This window comes from Mastacembelus armatus, chromosome 6 (assembly GCF_900324485.2).
Source record: "Mastacembelus armatus chromosome 6, fMasArm1.2, whole genome shotgun sequence".
Classification (NCBI taxonomy): Eukaryota; Metazoa; Chordata; class Actinopteri; order Synbranchiformes; family Mastacembelidae; genus Mastacembelus; species Mastacembelus armatus.
This window is the reverse complement of record NC_046638.1, coordinates 7,997,952-8,010,165: the sequence shown is the minus strand read 5'-3', so window position 1 is coordinate 8,010,165 and position 12,214 is coordinate 7,997,952.

Below are 12,214 nucleotides of genomic sequence, written 5' to 3'. Positions count from 1 at the left end.
GCCTGGTGCTGTGCAGAAAGATATCACAGACAATAAGTGAACTTATTTGGGAGCCAGCTTTCTCCTTTAGCTTTCTTGTTGTACTGTGTTAAGATTACCAGTGACAGAGAGCAGATACTGAAGTTCCAATCCAAGAGTCACTATGCACCATATTTTAACATGCTTTGGAGTAACTTTTGTCTAAACTGTAATGCTACAAACTCTGTTTTGAGTAATGAGAGAAGTATTGTCACATTTGCTTGGCTCGTCCTCACTGAACTAAATTATTTAAGTGGGGGGGGAGCCAGTGGACTGAGAAGGCCAGAACCCGGAAGGATGCAGTGTGCCATGACAGTGACTTGGTCTGAGGAGATTTGAGAGGCAATACTGGGACAGAAGAGGGAACGGTGCCTGGGAGAGTTGAAGCAAAAGAATGGTTGGTAGAGGATGAGAGAGATTTGCCTCCATGAATTTTGGGATGAAAGATATGCTCATGTGTGTATGTTTGAGAGAGAGAGGGGGAGTGAATGCCAAAGAGGGAAAGCCTGGGTGTGTTGAGATAAGCTTGGATTGTTGGGAGGTTGTTTTTTTGTTTTTTGTTACACAGTGTGTGTATGTGCCTGTGTGCATGTGCTTATATAAACAATTATCTTTACGTGTTCACGTAACAGTTGTGACTAGTTGTTGAGCAGTGATTTTGGACTGCACTTTACTTTTATAAATGTTGACCCACAATGGAACCGCTCTTGATAAGCGCCTGTCCCTTAGTCGGCTTGTGCTCCTCGTCTTCACCAGATGCGGTTCATTCTATCAGAATTGACCAGTTGAACTTTCTGTACTGTTGTTACCTGGAGTGTGTGTTGTGGTTTTGTTTATGCCTTGCTGAAATCACCACTCAGAAGCCCATTCATTGCATAACTTTTGCGCAGAGATTAGATTTGTGCTCTATAATGGTGGATGGCAGAACTATGTGGATTTGGCATCTGCTGATTTGTATTTAATTTGCTTGGAGATCATAAAATCAACTGTCCTGAACTGCTATATAAGAGTGTAGCAATTTACACAAAGCTAAATGTCTGGAATTTCAGACTTCTGTCCTCAGATCTCCAGTTTTCAATAAGTTATAATATTAAATAAATATCTGGGATCTTCTATATTTATCTAAAACAGCTAATGGCTTTCAAACAAACTACATGACAAACTGAATGATCTGTCAATTGGTTTTTGTCAATAGACTAATTGAAAAAGTCCAGAAATAATTGAAAAATGCCATTTCACTACTTATCAGAGCCCAAGGTGGCATCTTCAGATGTTCTGTTTTATCAAACCAACAGTTTTTAAAATCCAAATAGAAATGATGAAGACAGAAAAGATCAATGGAGAGCTGCCACGTACAGCTTCTTTCACATCTGTAACATGTTAAACAGAGAGCTACCATCACAATTTCCCAACATGTCAATTACATGTTCGTGTTGTCTTGTATTACAGCTTGTAGTTTCAAATCATCCTTTTATCTGCTCTGAGTGAAATCTTTCATTGAAATTCTTTGTCAAATCCTTGTCCTCTGTGCTTTGTTTTTCTTTTTTCCCCCCTCAACATGAAAATTGTCTTGTGGCATTCACACAAAATCACCACCAGCCTGCTGAGTGCCAACTTGCAGTCTCAAGTTCTGAAAGGGCTGGTTGGATTGTGCAGAAGTTTCCGGACTTTTTTATTTCCCAGTTTAAACTCAGGCTTTTCTTTTGTAGAGGTGACCCCAACTGTGTCACACAAACACTCCCTTTCAGACTGTTTACCATCACAATGCTGACACTGGCACTTTCCCTCGCTGTCAGGAGGATTCATATTTATGTATTTTTATTGTAATTACATGGCAATGTTTTTATATTTCCAAAATGCCCTTGTATTCCCCCACTGGCACTTTCCATCCACAACTGCAGATCAAACTGAGCTACTGCCAACTCTTTGTTTCCCCAAGCCACTGAGAATAAAACCCAGCAGTAAACAAAAGATAACACACCCAAATGAAAGCTGGAGAGGGAGCAAAATCAACACAATGAGAGGGGTTGTTGAATAGTGGCGCAGTACTGTGTCGTCTGATGCTGGCTCATGTCAGAGTTGGTTGGTTAGAGATGGGGAATGTGTATGGGTTGTGTGTGTAATTCAGTGTTTGAGTGTTTAGGCCATCTATGTTTTAATAGGATTATCTGAAATGTTCTGAAAGCCTGAATGGACAAATTGTCTAGTTAGACCTATCTTTTCAAAAAATAGTTTGTGGCAAAGTTCGTCACATTTTAATTATAATTTTGCTACACAAAGTGTTAAAAATAAAGTCTGCTGGTCATCTACATTTTTGTATAGAACATTGTGCATTGTCTGTGTAGCCAAAGCCTTATGGAGCTTTTTTTTTTTTTTTGTCCATAGTCATTGGAAAAACTTTTGAAAACACATTATGGTGCAACTTAGGTTAAAAAAAAACAACATATTTTTGTTACACATTTTTAAAGGCCACAGACAGATTAGCAAAGTCGGGAAGTACTGGGAGACACGCATATTGTTGGTTTTAATCTTTTCTAAGGATCTGTTGACAATAAGAAAAAATGTTGAAAATTAAGTCATTATCTGTGTGAGCTGGCTATGTTTATATCTTGACATGTACCAGTAGGCTTATAAAATGGGGAGTCTGTTTTGTCTCTGCTTCTCTAGTTCTGATACATCTGTGTCTCCCTCATGTTGACATGTTTACAGTGCAGTCATTAGACTCATAATGTCTGCCACCATGTTAACAAGCCTTGCAACATCTGAGTGTGTGTGTGTCGTTGTGATTGTCCATTTTGGGTTTATATAATGTGAATATAGGAATCTGTGTTCATGTTTCTTTGGATGAGCAAGCATTGGTATGTGTTTTAAAATAGGACTGCACCACACTAGTAGTGAGGTGAAATTGTGGCTTCTATACTGTTCTTAGCTGGAAACCCACCCTTAATCAAGGACATGCCTTTTTTTTATAGGGCATACATGAGAATATGCAAACTGACCTGGTTTTTAATTGCTCTACCCTCAGGAGTTTGACATCGTTTATTACAGTGCGAAAGCTTTCCAGTGGCACAGAAACTCTACATCATAAAACCAATGTGAGAGATCATGTGCTACAGTATGACTGTATATTTCTATAGAAATTCAATTTTTTTCTAAATGGCATCTAACTTTCTCTCAATGAATCTTGAGTATCTGCAAAGGTGAAATTATCAAGTATAAGATGTGTGTCTTATAAAGTACCACTAGATGGCATCCTGAGCGAGGCCTTGATTATAAGAGGGACAGAAAATAATACCTCCATCTCCATAGTTATACATTTTATATGTATTTTACAATGTAGGCCTTTTTTTTTTTTTTGACAATTTAATGTACAAATCTAATATTCCGTTCCTTTTCTTCCAGCATTGGTGACATGCAGAAAATGATTAGGGGGTTTGCTTGCTGCTGATGCAACCATAACAATGTTCATATATCTGCACATAAAGCCTACATGTGTATTTCCCCTGTGAGAGTTAAGGGAGTTTGAGATGGCTCTTTAATGTTAGCACAGTGGTTGTTTTTGTTTGTATGTTGTGAAGAAAAGATACTAATCATATTTCATTTACTGTGAAATGTTGTTTCCTCTAATAATTGTTGCCTCCACAGAATTAGATCCTGTGACAACTGTGCAAGTTGTTTCACACTATCACATGTTGAGCTCAGCATCTCTGTCCTCAACTTGTTAACTCTGTCCAAAAACACTGTCACAGTAGCTGTGTTGAGCCTACAGGAATGTTAAAAAAAAAAGAGGAGTTTCATTTCATTTTTTTTTCTTGTGACAAACAAGCTCTTGAGCCATAAATGTTCTTTTATAGATATAAATATTTGTCCTGTAGCAATGAGGTGCCTTGTCTTTGTGTTTTTTTTTTTTTTTTTTTAAATGTTTGGCATTGAGACAGGCCAGGCTACGTTTGCTGTGCGTGACTGACTAAGCACAGAGCACCAGGAGCAGCCAGCTGTGTATACCCATGGACAAAGGCTGCATATGGAAGTCCGATTGCCTTCAACAAACTTAGTCTTTCTTCATTTCCCTGTCTATCAAATCCACTGGTCAGCATCTCCTTCTTCTTCACAGTCTATCGCCATCGTTTCTGCTTTGTTTATCCATACATCATTCTCTTCATCCCCCATTCAACACTCCCTCATTCACCCCTTAGCTCAGTCGCACCACACAGGCTCTCTTTTCTTAGCAAACCTTTCTCTCATCCATTATTGAGGCTTGTTTTTTTTCCTTGAGTCTCAGAATAAAGAAAGGGAACAGATCTTTTGAATTTTTAATGTCCCACATGAAAAATGTATAATAAGTCATTTCTCAGTGATACAAACTGGTAAACTTTTAGCAGGACACAACGCTCTTAAGTCACGAGATGAAACGAGCGAACCACGAGAGAACCCTTGTGGACTCTGACATTGAGGAGGGGAGAGGAACGTGGTTGGAGGGCAAAAGGAGGTGGAGAAATATGGAATTAAATGTGACAGGAAGGTGATGAGGTGACATGCTTACTGAAAGTATTGACTTCAAGCTATCGCAAAACCAGAGAACAAAATGAGCACAGTAGAGAATGTGAACAGAATGGTAGAGTCAGGTTGATACAGATGTTTACTGGAAATAAAATCAGATTCATCTCAAAGACAACTTCATTTATCATGCTTGGTGACTATGCAGAATGATTTTAATCCCAAAGTGTGAGGTGGACACTATTGTACAGTCATCTGGAAGTTAGTTTGTACTTTGTTACTTTGATTCTTCTAATCCACAACCAACTTTCCCCTCCTCTCTCACCTAAGCCACAGACTATGGTCTTCAAAGAAAAGCTAGGTCGAGGTCAGGGTTGTGAAATGGTAACAGCCGCATGAAATCTCGTCCACATATCCCTCTTTATGATGGGACTTATCAGAGCTCCAGCAGCCAGCAAGCTATGCACTGACAGGAGACAGGCAAGAGCAGGTGGAGAGTGGGAGTATATGTGAGTAGGGAAAAGGTAGGGAAAGGATGGAACTTAGAGGCTGTGTATGTTTCTTGCCTGCTTATTTTATGGTTTGTACCATCAGTAAAAGGAGGTGATTTACAGTCCAGCAAGATGCAAAAAAAAAAAAAAAAAAAGGAACATAGTTTCATGACGACTACACGCCATGTATTAGCTCAGTCACTACTGTATGGAAAGGCGCATGACGCATGAGTAAAAAAGGAAAATCATGCATTCAATAACTATAGCGCACTAAGCTTTCTGAAAAATATACCCTATCATTGCAGATGCGACAGGCTGAACTGACAGGCTGAACCCCCCCCCCCACCACCTATCCCTGTTCTGTACATATATACATCTTAGAGCTCCAGGTGGGGGAAGATGCAGAAATGGACCAGTAGCCTAAGGGGGTAGTATATTCCTGCCATAAGCCTGGAGCATGTCATTTATATTTATGCACTTATTTAGGTGTTTGTGTCTGCAGTTTGGCTACAGCTTGTAGGAGCTCATAAATACACCTTGGGCAAATTGATACGCCATAGATGCTGGTTTATGACCTTCCATAATCTCAAATGAGAGGCTAATGCCTGAACATAAACAAATAAATTAACAGATGGATGAATGTAGCTGTGGGTTCATTAGAAATCAGTTACCATTTCTATCGTGGTATTTTGCATATTAATGAAGTGGGAGTCTTTATTGAGAATTGTATTTATAGATAAGATTGTCTAGATTAAAAAGTTGTGCAACCTTTCATAATTTTTGGTGAAAAATATTACACTGTGCATTGATGCTGTTATTTGGATCTCTAATGCTGGTTGCTTTTATTGTGTATTTATGGTCCCTGGTAACCTTGACCAGCTTATCGTTACTGCTAGCCATCCGTTATGGGGAGTGAGGTAGTCTAGAGGACATGGACAGGGAGGGGCCCACTGCTCTAGTTTCAGGAGTCAAATTGACAGCAGGAGGATGTTTCTGCCACAGGCCTTGGCTGGTTATGACAGTCAGGAGGATCCATTAAGGGACCTGGCCTCATCTATAACAGTGTCTCTTTGTGAACCCCATTTAGCCAGAGGTACTGTTCTCACATACAGCTGCAGCATTGAAAGACATCAGGAATGCGGTTTACAACCTGGTTTATGAGGCACCTGGGCAGACAAACAATGATCAGTCAAGACAACAAAACAGTCACTGCTGTCTTTGAGGTAAATCAGCCGATTACTTTACCTTCTCAATAATTCATCAGGCTTTAAAAGCAATTTCTTCATGTAGTAAATTGCTGTGAAAAAAAGCCCTCGTGCTGTAATATGTTACAGTGTGTTCTGGAAGCAGGTGTTTCAAATGTGGGGTTCATCTGTAGGCCTACATGCACAGTATTCAGAATGCATAGCCTGCGGCAATGGACAGAAATAGAACCTGCAGCCTGGCAATGAACTGTCAAGAGACAAGGAGCAAAAGGTTCAAATGAAGAGGAGGAAAAGTATAGGCCCAGCTAATGAAAGAGGGACTGAACCACTGAAATTCCTCTATAACAACAGGAGGGAAACCAGAGAGATCATCCATTATCATATCTGACAAAGGTGAATGTCTTCTGTCTTCATTTTAACATTGCTGCATTCCTTTTCTGGTGGTGATGAAGTTCTAATAAGGAATTGATTTTTTTTGGAAGAGGGTAGGCAGTTAAAAGGGTGACCTTCTGACCCCAATGCTCATTGTATGTGTGGCAGGATATGGTCTTCATGGTTCAGAATCGATGCAACGCACCTCATAACCACCCTTGGCTGATTTCAGAGGCCCAAATGTGTCATCAATGTCTTTTCGAGCATACGTCTTCGCTGGAGTCCACAGGACCTTCCCAACCCAACCCCCAGTCGGATGAGAGGGCGGAGAGTGACATTTTCCCCAATTCTGTGAAATGGTGCAGAAAACAGGAGAAACAGGAACACGCCCCACAGTGTCTATCAATCCTGAGTCTGCAGCACTGACCTCCTGTGAAACTTCATCTAGATGCCCTCATCTATCTGTCAGTGAATGGGAAAGGAGGTAAAGGAGGAGGGGGTGGTATTGGAGCTAGCAGCCAATCTTCCCCTCCCTCCTCAGATGCATAATTCAGTGTTTCTCTCACAACAGCCTGTGCTGCAAAGGGCTCAGCTCCCCCAGCCATGCGGTCGGCAGTCTGCTAATATAAAAGAAGCACAGAACCCACTCTGTTGTTCCTTCAGGCTTTCTGGCTCTACGCACTCTCAGTCATACTTATATGATTTATTCAGCTTGTTCATCCATGGCGTGAGACTTGGACCCCAGCGGACAAGTTGGGAACCATTTTTGTCCTTGTCAAGATCCAGCCGCAGACTAGGAAAAGGAAGTGTGTCAACATTACTGTGGGTTGTCAGAGTGACACTGGAGCAGTTTAACCTCCCACTGGTGGTTAGTTTTACTGCTCCATCTGAGAGGTCCACTGCTGAGCCAGTGTACAGCAACACTGCCTCGGCCTCAATAAGCAACCAAGGAAGGAAGCATAGAGGACAAGAGCACAGGGGGACTCTTCCTGTTCGCCCAATGCTGTCCGTTTTTTTTCTTCTTCAGTTGTTTCTGAAAAATGTACCTACTTGTTTTTTGTGTGCAACAACACCTTACACCTTCTCCATATGTCTTGTACAAATATGGTTAGAATTGTGGTTTTCATTCATATTCCAACAAAACATTTTCCCCATGTGAGGGAGTTTTAGACTGTAGCGGTTTGTCCGTTGAAGAAATGAGGCTAGTTTTTAATAGTTAGACCTTCAGTAGGGCTAGAGGTGTTGGCTGAGACCCAAAACTCCACACAGAGAGGCTCCTTACTGAGCCACTGGACTAGTTTTTATCTCCCTGAAGGGGTATATTATTGAAACCTGGCATCACTACAATCATGAAACTGAATCTGTGTGTGTAGATTTGCCTGCTACCACAATGCAGTGAAAAGAAGGAAAAGTTGCCAAACCACTATGATTTTCAAGATCATGGTTCAAGGTTTCTTGAAACTTCAAGGTTTTTTTTTTTCATTTTCTATTTTATCCATGTTCATTTTTATGACCAACACATGTTTACAGGTGCAGTTAAAAAACAAGTTGTGCATCTTGTATAATTTAACTTTCATTAATGTTTTTAGAAATTGTTGGAAAATGTATATTTACTGTATGTCGATTGGTTAATGTTTGAATTTGTCTTTCCTAGTTTCACTGCAAGTCCAGCAGAAATGTTTAGCTGTTTATTTTGACTTGGAAATTCTGTTGACTTGTATGTTAATTATTTTGTATGTTCTGCAGTACATTTTATAATCATGCCTAAAGGTTTTGTGGCCCAAGAAGGGAAAATATTAGATTTAATTTAGGGACCAAATAATCTTGACAGTGGGCCAGGTTTGGCCTGCCAGCCACAGTTTGTGCCCCTCTGTTCGAGGGTTTGGATCAACTTTTAGCTTTTAATTATGCAGTTCTTTCCTTGTGTAAATGAGATTTTATTTCTGGTTCTGCAGGGTCTTCCTGATTAATGTGTGAATGTATTATTTCACTTTATCTCTCTTAAAACAAAATACTCTCCCCACTTCACTGTTTCTATAATCTGTTTGTTTTGCTTCAGAGGCAGAAGATAATGGTAAGTTGTTTTTTTTTTGTTTTCTTTTTTTTTTAAAATGCAGCTGGGCTTTTCCTGACCTCACTGCCTATGTGCTGCTCTGATTCAAACAACCTACACTGACGTCAAATGTAATGAGATGGCATAATAGCTTGTTAAATAGCAAATGATGGCGAGTAGAAGGGTGATGGGGACGAATGAGCCTAGTCTGGCCCTATGACAGCACTGCTCAGGCTCATGACCATAATCCATCCGCTTCTGCTGATGATGAGATCCCTTCTCCCAATTCATGGCTGGAATTGCCATTTAATTGCATGGAAAGTTTTCACTCTGGTCCAAGCAAATGGGTTTGATCTCAGTCACTGTTGTGTGAACATTTCATATCCCACCCTTATTACTCTGTCTCTGGTGCTCTCTTGATCTTCTCTCTAATAGAGAAGAGCATAGCTCGGGGAGCAGGTTAATTATGAAAGAGCTTATTACTCATGTTTAATTATTGCAACTAGATTTTTAGCTGATCAGAATCTTTTCATTGAGTGGAATTACCTCATTGTGGTTTATCACTTTAGTGATTGATTTCAGTGGATATGTGCAAATTTCTAGCACCACTCACAATTTCTTACCCATAGTATATATGAACAGTATAGGTTATACAAAGCCTTTGCTCTGTATAGGCTGTCACTGAGCTGCCAGTGTAGGACTTGGTCATTAGTTGGCAGTCATTAGCAACTTGTTTAATTGAACTCATTTACGGGCTGTGCTAATCTGCTGAGGTGACCTTGATTCTGCATCTGGGTAATGTTTATGCCAGTGCAGCAGAGTGTGTCTCTCTCTGTATGCCATTATGAGCACAAAATGCAGTTAGGCTCATGTTTGGCCATAAAAGTCTGCACTTCATTAGTCATAATTACCTTTGCTGTTGCCCAGAGAGGTGATGATTTTTGCACTCTTACTAGACTGATGCCAGGAGAGCAAAACTCATCAGCAGAGGTGATGGGGGAATGGAGTGCTAAAATCTCAGTCCACAATCTCTTCCTCTTTTATTTCCTCTCTTTTTTTTTTCCTCTTTCAGTACTCACTGTTTATCAACCTAACTCTTCCGATGACCAGAGAGGTTGTAAATCTGGGGCATTCATACGTAGTGTAGGAGAGGACCGAGGGTGTGTGGTGGAGCTTGTTGGAGTGATGGATTAATGAGGCATGGCCTTGTGTGTGTGTGTGTGTGTGTGTGTGCGTGTGTGCGTGTGTGTGTGTGTGTGTGTGTGTGTGTGTTTATATGTACATGTACATGTAACCTTCGTCTGCCAGCCATTAATCCCCTCCTCCATGTTTTTGTGGTAGTTACCGGTTTTCTGGATTTTCACTTTATGGTTTTTAGACACATCTTTGGATGTACATTCAAACACCAGTGAATGACCAACAAATATTTGAGTGACAATGAATAATATTACCATGCAGTGAATATGAAACCAGGCTTATGTTGACACAGTGACATAGTAACACAGTGAATGCTGCAGAGGGGTTCCTAACTGGCTATTTACCAGGAACAAACACAACACATTGACACAGAGGTCCAATGTGTAGAAAGGGAGCACTTCTCTCAGGGCAGGAGCTAGAGACTTACAATGTGATAGGGAGATAATATAAGAAAAGAGTAAAGGAGATAACAGAAAGGAGGAAAAGTGAATAATAGTAGAGGAGCATAGGAGAAAAAGCTTGGAGAGAGGGCAATGACTGAGAAAAGGGCAACCACAGAGAAAATAGATTAGTAGAGAAACAACACTTGGAACATTATGGAAAGCCAGAAGGGGATGGGAAAATTAACAGGAAATACTTGAAATTAAAAAACAAATCACATACTACTTTGTCATTGTAACAGAAATAGAGCTGTTTCTTTCTCTTTATATATAGGATCGGTCAGAACAGGGGACGAATATACAAAGAACATAAGCCTGTGATTGGCAGACACATTTGCGATGGAGACAAAGAACGAAAGCTCTGTGAGCACAGTCAATAGCCATTTAGAGGAGATGAAGTGAGAGATGACAGCTGAGCACAAGGGTGTGAAGAGAAGAGGATGAATAAATGAGGGAAATGCTGGGAGGACAGGGAGAAGTGAGTGGGGGAGGTCCCATTGTATATTGTAGTAGGATGGGACTGTCTTGTGACCTCTGACCTGTAATTGTATCAATGAGTGTGTGGAACACTGTGCTGAAGGACCTACAGTGAAGGATTCAGTGGGCCATGTTATTTTGTGTAAAGGTGTGGCCTGTGTGTATCTTTATGCATGTGTTCAGGGGTAATTGTGTATATGTACCTCACTGTTAATTACAGTCTCTAACCATCATGATGATGGTAGAGCAGGTGTACACAAGCGCTGTTCTTTTTTTGTCATTGGTACGCTGTAGTGGATCAGCTTTTGTCCTTGTGGTTTTTATGATTAAACATGCAAGTTCAGTGTCCTTTTTTATTATGAGCTCAATGTAAAGTCAGGAAACAATTTCCTCAGAGGTGTTTTCTTTTACGCTATAATCATCCCTTTTTTTCTGCCCGGTGTTTTTCTCTTGACTAGTAAAATGCCTGTTAATGTATCATTGTTATGACAGAAAATGCAAAAACACGACTGTGTGTGTGTTTGTTGCATTTGCATTTTGGTAGGCTACAGCTTATTAGAGAGGGCCTCATCATTGATTGACTCCCTTTAAATCAACTAGCTGTCTGTGTGTGTCTGTGCATTTGTTTGACTTGTTGATCCCCCTCCATGTGGGACCACCAGCTCTTGTCTGCTGACCCATATAATTAAGGGCAAAGGAGTCCCAGCTTCTATTAGTCCCCACAAGGATAAGGGGCACATTATGATCCACATCATCTGTCTCATTAGGTCTGCACTAGATAGATAGATAGATAGATAAACTTTATTGGTCCACAAGGGAAATTCCTTGGTCACAGTAGCTCAGTTACAAACAAACACTGAAAAAAAAAACACACACTATGTCACTCCCTTCTTGTATGTACCTTCTTCCTCTGCTGTTGGTTGTTTTTGACAGCATGAGTGTTGTGCATGTGTCTTGCTGTGTTTAGCCAGTGGTGCTGCAGTAGGCTAAACCTAGATGGCAAATAAGTTTGTGTGCGAACTGTGGCCTTTGGTCATCAATGCCTTTCTTTAACTGGCATCAATATACCCACCATAAAGTTCAGTATAGGGATAACTATAATAGATTTTGTTGGTATAAATATAGTCTCAAGAATAATCAAGGTTTCACGATTATCATAATTATTATGCATTCATTAATTTCACCACCACATATAAAACATGATCACTCTTTAGGTTTTAAAAGTTATTTATTTCTGCCTTTCGGAACAAACAGTAACCAAATAATACAGCACAAAATGAACAAAATCCTGTGTATGGTGTGCTCAAAATGCTCCCACACTACTGAGTTCAGGTGTTTCTTTGGTGGAAATAAAGCTTAGTTGTTTGGTCCCTCTGCTATAGTTAATCTAATGTGTATAGTAGCCATTGTGTGTTTGATAAATACAGCACTTTAAGATGGTGCACCGCTGGTGTAACTTTTTCA